Source organism: Eleutherodactylus coqui, unplaced genomic scaffold, assembly GCF_035609145.1.
Source record: "Eleutherodactylus coqui strain aEleCoq1 unplaced genomic scaffold, aEleCoq1.hap1 HAP1_SCAFFOLD_306, whole genome shotgun sequence".
NCBI lineage: Eukaryota > Metazoa > Chordata > Amphibia > Anura > Eleutherodactylidae > Eleutherodactylus > Eleutherodactylus coqui.
In genome coordinates this window covers 23,987-36,413 of record NW_027102221.1, presented here as the reverse complement: position 1 = coordinate 36,413, position 12,427 = coordinate 23,987, and the positions used below count along the sequence as shown (strand labels likewise).

Here is a 12,427-nt window from a genome sequence, read left to right as displayed (position 1 = left end):
ATCCCGGATCGTCGTCGCTCTCACTGCTGCTCCGTCCCGGGGGCTCCTCGCTTGGACGGCGTGCGGCCGCCGGAATAGCAGATTGAGCAGTACTTAAGCAGCCTCTGTCTCCCCCTCGTGGACGGACACCGAGCAACAGTGTGAGGAGCCTTCCATTGGCAAGAAACAATGTAACAATGGGGTGTTTTTTGCTTGGGGAAGTTTGTTGTCATTTCACTTGTACCTGTGTGCGCTCGCTCTCTTTCTCTCTCTCTCTCTCTCTTTTTCTCTCTCTCTCTCTCTTTTATCTATGGAGCCACCTTTTGGAGCGACTTCCTTCTCACAGCATCTCTCCTCAGCATTTGGCTTGCTGGACCGTTGCGCCCCGTGCATTCTCTCCTGCACATCATCATTGTGCCTGCCTGGTCTAAGACGAGGCTCCTCGCTGTGCCTGCTGCTGCTGCTTTGGGCCTTGCTGGCCTTTCCCCCAGCTGCAACGTGCAACTCGGAGCACGCCTCTCGTGCCTTTCGGGGGGCGTTTGCCATGCCTAGTCGAGAGCTGGCACTGCTCGGTGGGGCGTGGCGGCGAAGGCCCGCCCCCATATGCTAATGAGCAGGCTGCTGTGCATCTTGGGAGTGAGCCTGTGGTTGAAGAAGCTTGGGGTGCTCCAGGAAAAGAAGACCGGCGGGGCATCACCCACTCTCCCGGCGCCGGAGCCAAGGATGCCTGCCGATCCCTACAGGCGCTTTGCGGCCCCCGCCTGGGAAACGGCGACAAAGTCGCAGCGATCTAGCAGGGCTGCGTCCGAGGGCGGCTCGTCTGGCAGGCGCCGAGCAACTCATACTTACCTGGCAGGGGAGATACCATGATCACTAAGGTGGTTCTCCCAGGGTAGAGTATCGTTGTCCCGTTTTTCTCCTTCTAGGTTGAGGCGTGACATTATTCTGCATTATGGCAGTTTCCTTGAAGAACAGTGTGCGGTTGGAAGTTGCAGAGGCGAAGAGGAGTTCTTATGATTTGCAATACATTGTTCGTCACCTAATTGAGGAGGTCGGGGGCTGGAGCCTGGACCACGTGTTCGCTCTTCAGGATTTCCCTTCTGTCGGTAGATATGACGTTACTTTCTATGCTGAGCATGTGTGTTTGGACTTCTATGAAAGGATGCGGCAAGTGTTGGCGGACGTAGAGGGCATATCTGTGTACCCTCTTTTTGGAAGGGAAGAGAAACCACTGACTGTTCATCTGTACAATCCTTACACAGATATTGACTTGGTGAAAGCCTTTTTGAGCAGATACTGTGACTCTGTGAAGGGTGGAACCCAGTTATACAATCGCTTTGGGATTTACAACAGTAAAGTGAGATTTTGGGTTCGACTGAAGTCTGAACGTGGAAATGTGGGAGGTTTGGCTCACCCCCCAGCCAATTTTAACATCGGTGGGAACAGGGGTTACCTATTTTACCCTGGTCAGCCAAAGTACTGTAAGAGCTGTTTTAAGTATGGCCATTTGACGGAGGTCTGCCCAACTGGCAGGGTGTGCAGAAACTGCCGACAGGCAGGGCATGAGGCGGGTGCCTGCCCGGGACCTCGTTCATGCGATATCTGTGGGATACCTGGTCACGTGGCTCGGGAGTGCGACAAGTACGCCGGTAGTGCCTTTAGAAGGAGGGATGAAAGACCTGCTGTGGATGAAGACCTACAGAGTGTTTCTTATGCAGCTGCGGTTGTACGTTCAGCCCTTAAAGCTCAAGCTGCGGCTGCAGCTGCGGCCACTGAGTTGCATGAAGCTATTGAGCCTGTTGAGGCTAACGAGGGAGCTGCTCAGCAGAGTGAACAGGTGGTGATTACTGCTGGAGCCACACCCCGGTGTGACCAGCAGCTGATTTCTACTGGAGCCACACCCCGGTGTGACCAGGTGCTGGTTTCTACTGGAGCCACACCCCAGTGTGTCCAGGTGCTGATAACTGCTGAAGCTGCACCTGTGAGTGAAGATGTGGTTGCTGAGACTTGTCCTGTTGAAAGTCCAGCAGCTGAGGTTCCCGCTGCTGTGAGTGTGGAGCTAACTGAGCAAGAGGATGGCTCCTCCAGTCAGGTAATAGAGTGGTCAGAGTCGCAGGAGGATATGGAGACTATGGCGTCTTATGTGTCACCTGTCCGGAAGGCATCTGATTTATCTGGGAAGTCAAAGAAAAAGTCAAAAAAACCCAGGATAGAAGAGAGTGACACTTTGCTAAAAACCAGTAACCGGTTTGACGTGCTAGCCATGGACTTGAACGTGTCTTCAGAGTCTGAGGGGTCTCCAATATATACCCCGGCTGCCTCCCCTGGCCCTAGTTACTTGGATGAGGGTCAGGTGAGGAAATTCGGTAGTGACATGTCAGCCGAATGATCACTCTAAAGGTCTACACCCTGAATGTAAGGGTGTTTGCTGATAAAGCGCGTAGAGTCGCCATTTTGGATATCATCAAGGGGTACGATGCAGACATTATATGCCTGCAGGAATGTGGAATTAATTCCTTTGTAAGCACTGAGGAGTGGAGTGGTGGAGAAAGTGTTTGGTCAGGTTCTGACTTAAATCGAAACGATGGTGTGTGTGTGTTGTGTAAAAATAGAGATGTTAGGATTAATAGTTATACAGTCATTGAGGTGGGCAGATGTGTAATGGTGAATTTTAGTTTTCATGGGTGGGAAGGGAAACTGATTAACATGTATGCACCTGTGGGGAATGCTGACAGAATTACTTTGTTTGAAAAATTAAAATTGTATCTAGTGGGTAGAACCCCCCTTTTGTTAGTTGGGGATTTTAATACTGTTATCCATGCAAATGATAGGGTAGGTCCGGGGGGGCCAAAGATGGATACTTCCGGCAAAATGCTACAAGACCTTATTGAGGATTTTTCTTTGAAGGATGCTGTTAAACAATGCTGTGAGCATCCCGCTCCTACTTATTTTTCGGACACTGGCATAGTCAAGTCCAGAATAGATTTTCTTTTTATCAGCAAAGGTTTAATTTGTGTGTCCACAGTGCAATTTAATGTTGGTTTTTCTGACCATGAATGTGTGGGGTGCGAGGTGGTGGTAGATGAGAGTAGCGTAAGAGGGAAGGGTATATGGAAGCTAAATATAAGTTTACTGAAAGATGATGGAATTCAAGCTAGCTTTAAAAAAGCGTACATGTGCTGGCAGCAAAGAAAAAGTAGTTTTCAGGATGTGGGGGCTTGGTGGGATTGGACCAAGCGTGAATGTGCCTTCTTTTTTAGGAAATGGAGTTGTAAGGTGGCAAGGAGAAAAAGAAAATTGCATGAGGGTTTCACTGTGCGTTTAAATTTTCTGTGTAAAATGAGAGCTTTAGGCTATGATGTGGAGAGTGAAATTGAAAAAGTGAGAAAGGACCTGAATAAATGTCTGTATGAGAGAGGTAAGGGAATTATTTACAGAGCGAAGGTGGAATGTATGGAATTGGATGAGAAGTGTAGTAGGTTCTTCTTTAGAAAAGTGTGTGCCGGAAAAAAAGATATTAATAAAGTGCTGGATGATTGTGGTGTGGAGCAGGAGGGGGAGAGGATGCTAGGTGTGATTGCTGATTTTTTTCAGGATCTATATCAGGTTAGGGAATGTGATAAGAGCATGTATGATTTCATTCTGAGCGGGATTGATAGAGAAGTTTGTGAGGATGATAAAGCTGTGCTGGGTGATATAATCTGTGATGAGGAGGTAAAAGCGGCTGTAGCCTCTGCAGCGAAAAACAAGACTCCAGGTGCCGATGGATTACCGGCGGAATTTTATACCACCTTTTGGAGTGTTATTGGTGGTGATGTCTGTGAGGTGATTAGGTGGTGTTGGACGAATGGAACCATTTGTAAGTCTATGAAGGATGGTGTCATTACCTTAATTCACAAAAAAGGTGCTAGGGCAAATTTGAAAAACTGGCGTCCAATAACCTTGTTGAATGCGGATTACAAGCTTCTAGCGAAGATTGTGGCTAATAGAATGAGGGAAGTAATTTCCAGTGTGATTGAGGAGGACCAAGTGTGTGCGGTGCCTGGCAGGAGAATATCAGACAATTTACTTTTTTTAAGAGATGTAATTGACGATTACCTGGTACGTAAAAGGAGTTTGATTGTATGCGGAATTGATTTTGAGAAGGCATTCGATCGTGTCGATCATAACTTTATGTTTAGCGTGTTGATTAGAATGGGCTTTCCTAAACCCTTAGTGGATGTGATCCGCGGAATGTATGAGGAGGCCAATAGTAGAGTGATGGTAAACGGTGTCTTGACTGATAGGGTGAGCATGCGTTCTGGCGTCCGGCAGGGATGCCCCATGTCCCCTATTCTATTTATCATTGCCATTGAGCCTTTGTTGTTGCTCCTGAGGAAAGACAAGGTCATGAGAGGTGTACATGTGCCGGGCAGTGGTGGCAAAACTTTGAAAGTGCTAGGCTATATGGACGACATTGGACTAGTATGTGAGAGCAAGGCGTCCTTGAATAGAGCAAAGTTATTAATCAACTTATTTTGTGGTGCGTCAGGTTTCAAAGTGAACTGGGATAAATGCAGTTTGAAATGCTTTGGAGGATATGAAAGTGATAGTGAGATTGCTTCTGTGGATGGTGGGTTAAAAGTGTTGGGTGTGGTGTTCAACAGTGATCTGAATGGGACCGAGAGTTGGGATGAGGTAGGGACAAGAGTTGCAAATAAGCTTAATTTCTGGCGGATGAGAAATTTAAGTTTTAGTGGTAAGTCCTTAATTGTAAAAATGGTTATTCTGCCAATAATTTTGTACATAGCTAATGTGTTTCCACCCAATGCAGTTATTATCAGAAAGATGAATAGGGTTCTCTTTTTGTTCCTTTGGGGAGGTAGGATGGAGCGTTTGAAGCGCATGGATGTCGTGAAAGGGTGGTGCAAGGGGGGAATTGATTTTCCTGACCTGGAAAGGTATTTGAGGGTTAATTACATTGCCTTGATAGGGACCTTGTGCAAGAAAGAATGTAAAGCTGCTTGTATGCTGAGGTACAAATCTGGGTGGATGCTGATCCGGCTTGGATGGATGGAAGCTAGCAGTAGGTTCCCTAGATGTGATGTGGTACCCCGACACTATACTGTAATTGAGCGCTTTGTCAGGGATCATAACCTGGAAGCTTTAAGTGTGGACGATATGGTCGGGAAGAAGAAAGTTGTGAAATTTATGCGTGAGAAGGAAGTCATGTGTGAAATTAATTTGCTTAGAGGTCCAGCTGTTTCAAATGTGTGGAAAAAGATGAGAATGGATGGTATGACCAATAAACAGCGTGACGTGGTTTGGATGGGCATGCACGGTGTCCTACCGGTAAGAGAGGTCCAGAAAAAAAGAGATTTAGTAAGAACGGATGTGTGCCCCAGAATGAGATGTGGTGGCAAAGAGAGTATTTTACATTTATTCTGGAACTGCTTGTTTGCCAGAGATCTTTGGAGGAGGGTGGGTCCTTTAGTAAAAGAATTAACAGGGGTAACTTTTATGAATTTTGAGGTGGTTCTTTTTGGGCATGGGGCAGGTGGTGACAAAAAAGCTCGTGTCCTTTGGTTAATTATGGCATGTATGAAGGAGGTTTTGTGGGATACAAGAAATATTTTAGTTTTTCAGAAACAGGAACTGTCTGAAGATGAGTGTGTGAGAGTGCTGTTATCCAAACTTTATTTTTGTTACCAATGGGATGGTGCTAAACGTGGATTTGATGATGCAGAGGGGGTGTGGAAGACCAAAAAATGGAAGGATCTGGTATTTTGTGGGTAATATTCTGTATTGTATTTGTCTTGTTTGTATTGTTGTGACTTTTTCCTGACAAGATGATGATTGTGTTAGACCGACATGGTATCATGTTGAGATTATGATATCTGGGGTTACACGCTGATTGTCAAAAAAAAGAATAAAAAAAAAAAAAGGAAAAAAAAAAAAAAAAAGGTTCTCCCAGGGTGAGGCTCATCCATTGCACTCCGGGTGTGCTGACCCCTGCGATTTCCCCAAATGCGGGAAACTCGACTGCATAATTTGTGGTAGTGGGGGACTGCGTTCGCGCTTTCCCCTGATTTACTCTGGTTCAAAAACAGTGCTCTTCTCCTCCTCGGGACTGCTGCTAGCAGGTCCAGCTGCTTGCTCGAGTCCATTGCTCTCCCCTGGCCCACCGCTTTGCTTGGGCTCTGCCTCGGGACAAAGGGTATCTCGACCATTAACCTGGGACCTTTCCAAAAGGACGATTCCAGCCCCCATCCCGGATCGTCGTCGCTCTCACTGCTGCTCCGTCCCGGGGGCTCCTCGCTTGGACGGCGTGCGGCCGCCGGAATAGCAGATTGAGCAGTACTTAAGCAGCCTCTGTCTCCCCCTCGTGGACGGACACCGAGCAACAGTGTGAGGAGCCTTCCATTGGCAAGAAACAATGTAACAATGGGGTGTTTTTTGCTTGGGGAAGTTTGTTGTCATTTCACTTGTACCTGTGTGCGCTCGCTCTCTTTCTCTCTCTCTCTCTCTCTTTTTCTCTCTCTCTCTCTCTCTTTCTCTCTCTCTCTCTCTTTTTCTCTCTCTCTCTCTCTTTTATCTATGGAGCCACCTTTTGGAGCGACTTCCTTCTCACAGCATCTCTCCTCAGCATTTGGCTTGCTGGACCGTTGCGCCCCGTGCATTCTCTCCTGCACATCATCATTGTGCCTGCCTGGTCTAAGACGAGGCTCCTCGCTGTGCCTGCTGCTGCTGCTTTGGGCCTTGCTGGCCTTTCCCCCAGCTGCAACGTGCAACTCGGAGCACGCCTCTCGTGCCTTTCGGGGGGCGTTTGCCATGCCTAGTCGAGAGCTGGCACTGCTCGGTGGGGCGTGGCGGCGAAGGCCCGCCCCCATATGCTAATGAGCAGGCTGCTGTGCATCTTGGGAGTGAGCCTGTGGTTGAAGAAGCTTGGGGTGCTCCAGGAAAAGAAGACCGGCGGGGCATCACCCACTCTCCCGGCGCCGGAGCCAAGGATGCCTGCCGATCCCTACAGGCGCTTTGCGGCCCCCGCCTGGGAAACGGCGACAAAGTCGCAGCGATCTAGCAGGGCTGCGTCCGAGGGCGGCTCGTCTGGCAGGCGCCGAGCAACTCATACTTACCTGGCAGGGGAGATACCATGATCACTAAGGTGGTTCTCCCAGGGTGAGGCTCATCCATTGCACTCCGGGTGTGCTGACCCCTGCGATTTCCCCAAATGCGGGAAACTCGACTGCATAATTTGTGGTAGTGGGGGACTGCGTTCGCGCTTTCCCCTGATTTACTCTGGTTCAAAAACAGTGCTCTTCTCCTCCTCGGGACTGCTGCTAGCAGGTCCAGCTGCTTGCTCGAGTCCATTGCTCTCCCCTGGCCCACCGCTTTGCTTGGGCTCTGCCTCGGGACAAAGGGTATCTCGACCATTAACCTGGGACCTTTCCAAAAGGACGATTCCAGCCCCCATCCCGGATCGTCGTCGCTCTCACTGCTGCTCCGTCCCGGGGGCTCCTCGCTTGGACGGCGTGCGGCCGCCGGAATAGCAGATTGAGCAGTACTTAAGCAGCCTCTGTCTCCCCCTCGTGGACGGACACCGAGCAACAGTGTGAGGAGCCTTCCATTGGCAAGAAACAATGTAACAATGGGGTGTTTTTTGCTTGGGGAAGTTTGTTGTCATTTCACTTGTACCTGTGTGCGCTCGCTCTCTTTCTCTCTCTCTCTCTCTCTTTTTCTCTCTCTCTCTCTCTCTTTCTCTCTCTCTCTCTCTCTTTTTCTCTCTCTCTCTCTCTTTTATCTATGGAGCCACCTTTTGGAGCGACTTCCTTCTCACAGCATCTCTCCTCAGCATTTGGCTTGCTGGACCGTTGCGCCCCGTGCATTCTCTCCTGCACATCATCATTGTGCCTGCCTGGTCTAAGACGAGGCTCCTCGCTGTGCCTGCTGCTGCTGCTTTGGGCCTTGCTGGCCTTTCCCCCAGCTGCAACGTGCAACTCGGAGCACGCCTCTCGTGCCTTTCGGGGGGCGTTTGCCATGCCTAGTCGAGAGCTGGCACTGCTCGGTGGGGCGTGGCGGCGAAGGCCCGCCCCCATATGCTAATGAGCAGGCTGCTGTGCATCTTGGGAGTGAGCCTGTGGTTGAAGAAGCTTGGGGTGCTCCAGGAAAAGAAGACCGGCGGGGCATCACCCACTCTCCCGGCGCCGGAGCCAAGGATGCCTGCCGATCCCTACAGGCGCTTTGCGGCCCCCGCCTGGGAAACGGCGACAAAGTCGCAGCGATCTAGCAGGGCTGCGTCCGAGGGCGGCTCGTCTGGCAGGCGCCGAGCAACTCATACTTACCTGGCAGGGGAGATACCATGATCACTAAGGTGGTTCTCCCAGGGTGAGGCTCATCCATTGCACTCCGGGTGTGCTGACCCCTGCGATTTCCCCAAATGCGGGAAACTCGACTGCATAATTTGTGGTAGTGGGGGACTGCGTTCGCGCTTTCCCCTGATTTACTCTGGTTCAAAAACAGTGCTCTTCTCCTCCTCGGGACTGCTGCTAGCAGGTCCAGCTGCTTGCTCGAGTCCATTGCTCTCCCCTGGCCCACCGCTTTGCTTGGGCTCTGCCTCGGGACAAAGGGTATCTCGACCATTAACCTGGGACCTTTCCAAAAGGACGATTCCAGCCCCCATCCCGGATCGTCGTCGCTCTCACTGCTGCTCCGTCCCGGGGGCTCCTCGCTTGGACGGCGTGCGGCCGCCGGAATAGCAGATTGAGCAGTACTTAAGCAGCCTCTGTCTCCCCCTCGTGGACGGACACCGAGCAACAGTGTGAGGAGCCTTCCATTGGCAAGAAACAATGTAACAATGGGGTGTTTTTTGCTTGGGGAAGTTTGTTGTCATTTCACTTGTACCTGTGTGCGCTCGCTCTCTTTCTCTCTCTCTCTCTCTCTTTTTCTCTCTCTCTCTCTCTCTTTCTCTCTCTCTCTCTCTTTTTCTCTCTCTCTCTCTCTTTTATCTATGGAGCCACCTTTTGGAGCGACTTCCTTCTCACAGCATCTCTCCTCAGCATTTGGCTTGCTGGACCGTTGCGCCCCGTGCATTCTCTCCTGCACATCATCATTGTGCCTGCCTGGTCTAAGACGAGGCTCCTCGCTGTGCCTGCTGCTGCTGCTTTGGGCCTTGCTGGCCTTTCCCCCAGCTGCAACGTGCAACTCGGAGCACGCCTCTCGTGCCTTTCGGGGGGCGTTTGCCATGCCTAGTCGAGAGCTGGCACTGCTCGGTGGGGCGTGGCGGCGAAGGCCCGCCCCCATATGCTAATGAGCAGGCTGCTGTGCATCTTGGGAGTGAGCCTGTGGTTGAAGAAGCTTGGGGTGCTCCAGGAAAAGAAGACCGGCGGGGCATCACCCACTCTCCCGGCGCCGGAGCCAAGGATGCCTGCCGATCCCTACAGGCGCTTTGCGGCCCCCGCCTGGGAAACGGCGACAAAGTCGCAGCGATCTAGCAGGGCTGCGTCCGAGGGCGGCTCGTCTGGCAGGCGCCGAGCAACTCATACTTACCTGGCAGGGGAGATACCATGATCACTAAGGTGGTTCTCCCAGGGTGAGGCTCATCCATTGCACTCCGGGTGTGCTGACCCCTGCGATTTCCCCAAATGCGGGAAACTCGACTGCATAATTTGTGGTAGTGGGGGACTGCGTTCGCGCTTTCCCCTGATTTACTCTGGTTCAAAAACAGTGCTCTTCTCCTCCTCGGGACTGCTGCTAGCAGGTCCAGCTGCTTGCTCGAGTCCATTGCTCTCCCCTGGCCCACCGCTTTGCTTGGGCTCTGCCTCGGGACAAAGGGTATCTCGACCATTAACCTGGGACCTTTCCAAAAGGACGATTCCAGCCCCCATCCCGGATCGTCGTCGCTCTCACTGCTGCTCCGTCCCGGGGGCTCCTCGCTTGGACGGCGTGCGGCCGCCGGAATAGCAGATTGAGCAGTACTTAAGCAGCCTCTGTCTCCCCCTCGTGGACGGACACCGAGCAACAGTGTGAGGAGCCTTCCATTGGCAAGAAACAATGTAACAATGGGGTGTTTTTTGCTTGGGGAAGTTTGTTGTCATTTCACTTGTACCTGTGTGCGCTCGCTCTCTTTCTCTCTCTCTCTCTCTCTTTTTCTCTCTCTCTCTCTCTCTTTCTCTCTCTCTCTCTCTTTTTCTCTCTCTCTCTCTCTTTTATCTATGGAGCCACCTTTTGGAGCGACTTCCTTCTCACAGCATCTCTCCTCAGCATTTGGCTTGCTGGACCGTTGCGCCCCGTGCATTCTCTCCTGCACATCATCATTGTGCCTGCCTGGTCTAAGACGAGGCTCCTCGCTGTGCCTGCTGCTGCTGCTTTGGGCCTTGCTGGCCTTTCCCCCAGCTGCAACGTGCAACTCGGAGCACGCCTCTCGTGCCTTTCGGGGGGCGTTTGCCATGCCTAGTCGAGAGCTGGCACTGCTCGGTGGGGCGTGGCGGCGAAGGCCCGCCCCCATATGCTAATGAGCAGGCTGCTGTGCATCTTGGGAGTGAGCCTGTGGTTGAAGAAGCTTGGGGTGCTCCAGGAAAAGAAGACCGGCGGGGCATCACCCACTCTCCCGGCGCCGGAGCCAAGGATGCCTGCCGATCCCTACAGGCGCTTTGCGGCCCCCGCCTGGGAAACGGCGACAAAGTCGCAGCGATCTAGCAGGGCTGCGTCCGAGGGCGGCTCGTCTGGCAGGCGCCGAGCAACTCATACTTACCTGGCAGGGGAGATACCATGATCACTAAGGTGGTTCTCCCAGGGTGAGGCTCATCCATTGCACTCCGGGTGTGCTGACCCCTGCGATTTCCCCAAATGCGGGAAACTCGACTGCATAATTTGTGGTAGTGGGGGACTGCGTTCGCGCTTTCCCCTGATTTACTCTGGTTCAAAAACAGTGCTCTTCTCCTCCTCGGGACTGCTGCTAGCAGGTCCAGCTGCTTGCTCGAGTCCATTGCTCTCCCCTGGCCCACCGCTTTGCTTGGGCTCTGCCTCGGGACAAAGGGTATCTCGACCATTAACCTGGGACCTTTCCAAAAGGACGATTCCAGCCCCCATCCCGGATCGTCGTCGCTCTCACTGCTGCTCCGTCCCGGGGGCTCCTCGCTTGGACGGCGTGCGGCCGCCGGAATAGCAGATTGAGCAGTACTTAAGCAGCCTCTGTCTCCCCCTCGTGGACGGACACCGAGCAACAGTGTGAGGAGCCTTCCATTGGCAAGAAACAATGTAACAATGGGGTGTTTTTTGCTTGGGGAAGTTTGTTGTCATTTCACTTGTACCTGTGTGCGCTCGCTCTCTTTCTCTCTCTCTCTCTCTCTTTTTCTCTCTCTCTCTCTCTCTTTCTCTCTCTCTCTCTCTTTTTCTCTCTCTCTCTCTCTTTTATCTATGGAGCCACCTTTTGGAGCGACTTCCTTCTCACAGCATCTCTCCTCAGCATTTGGCTTGCTGGACCGTTGCGCCCCGTGCATTCTCTCCTGCACATCATCATTGTGCCTGCCTGGTCTAAGACGAGGCTCCTCGCTGTGCCTGCTGCTGCTGCTTTGGGCCTTGCTGGCCTTTCCCCCAGCTGCAACGTGCAACTCGGAGCACGCCTCTCGTGCCTTTCGGGGGGCGTTTGCCATGCCTAGTCGAGAGCTGGCACTGCTCGGTGGGGCGTGGCGGCGAAGGCCCGCCCCCATATGCTAATGAGCAGGCTGCTGTGCATCTTGGGAGTGAGCCTGTGGTTGAAGAAGCTTGGGGTGCTCCAGGAAAAGAAGACCGGCGGGGCATCACCCACTCTCCCGGCGCCGGAGCCAAGGATGCCTGCCGATCCCTACAGGCGCTTTGCGGCCCCCGCCTGGGAAACGGCGACAAAGTCGCAGCGATCTAGCAGGGCTGCGTCCGAGGGCGGCTCGTCTGGCAGGCGCCGAGCAACTCATACTTACCTGGCAGGGGAGATACCATGATCACTAAGGTGGTTCTCCCAGGGTGAGGCTCATCCATTGCACTCCGGGTGTGCTGACCCCTGCGATTTCCCCAAATGCGGGAAACTCGACTGCATAATTTGTGGTAGTGGGGGACTGCGTTCGCGCTTTCCCCTGATTTACTCTGGTTCAAAAACAGTGCTCTTCTCCTCCTCGGGACTGCTGCTAGCAGGTCCAGCTGCTTGCTCGAGTCCATTGCTCTCCCCTGGCCCACCGCTTTGCTTGGGCTCTGCCTCGGGACAAAGGGTATCTCGACCATTAACCTGGGACCTTTCCAAAAGGACGATTCCAGCCCCCATCCCGGATCGTCGTCGCTCTCACTGCTGCTCCGTCCCGGGGGCTCCTCGCTTGGACGGCGTGCGGCCGCCGGAATAGCAGATTGAGCAGTACTTAAGCAGCCTCTGTCTCCCCCTCGTGGACGGACACCGAGCAACAGTGTGAGGAGCCTTCCATTGGCAAGAAACAATGTAACAATG

General features: G+C 52.5%; 5 non-coding genes and 1 pseudogene across 5 annotated transcripts; all 6 read left to right on the top strand.

Annotated features, from left to right (window-relative positions):
- The first annotated feature begins 5,892 nt into the window (after positions 1-5,892).
- On the top strand, positions 5,893-6,046 carry LOC136599695 (U1 spliceosomal RNA; annotated as a pseudogene).
- Positions 6,047-7,086: 1,040 nt separating this feature from the next.
- LOC136599708 (U1 spliceosomal RNA) lies at positions 7,087-7,250 on the top strand. Its single transcript, XR_010789225.1, has one exon. It is a non-coding gene; the product is annotated as a U1 spliceosomal RNA (small nuclear RNA).
- Positions 7,251-8,292: 1,042 nt separating this feature from the next.
- On the top strand, positions 8,293-8,456 carry LOC136599707 (U1 spliceosomal RNA). Its single transcript, XR_010789224.1, has one exon. It is a non-coding gene; the product is annotated as a U1 spliceosomal RNA (small nuclear RNA).
- A 1,040-nt stretch (positions 8,457-9,496) lies between these two features.
- On the top strand, positions 9,497-9,660 carry LOC136599706 (U1 spliceosomal RNA). The gene has a single exon (XR_010789223.1). It is a non-coding gene; the product is annotated as a U1 spliceosomal RNA (small nuclear RNA).
- A 1,040-nt stretch (positions 9,661-10,700) lies between these two features.
- Positions 10,701-10,864, top strand: LOC136599705 (U1 spliceosomal RNA). Its single transcript, XR_010789222.1, has one exon. It is a non-coding gene; the product is annotated as a U1 spliceosomal RNA (small nuclear RNA).
- Positions 10,865-11,904: 1,040 nt separating this feature from the next.
- On the top strand, positions 11,905-12,068 carry LOC136599704 (U1 spliceosomal RNA). Its single transcript, XR_010789221.1, has one exon. It is a non-coding gene; the product is annotated as a U1 spliceosomal RNA (small nuclear RNA).
- Positions 12,069-12,427: the final 359 nt, after the last annotated feature.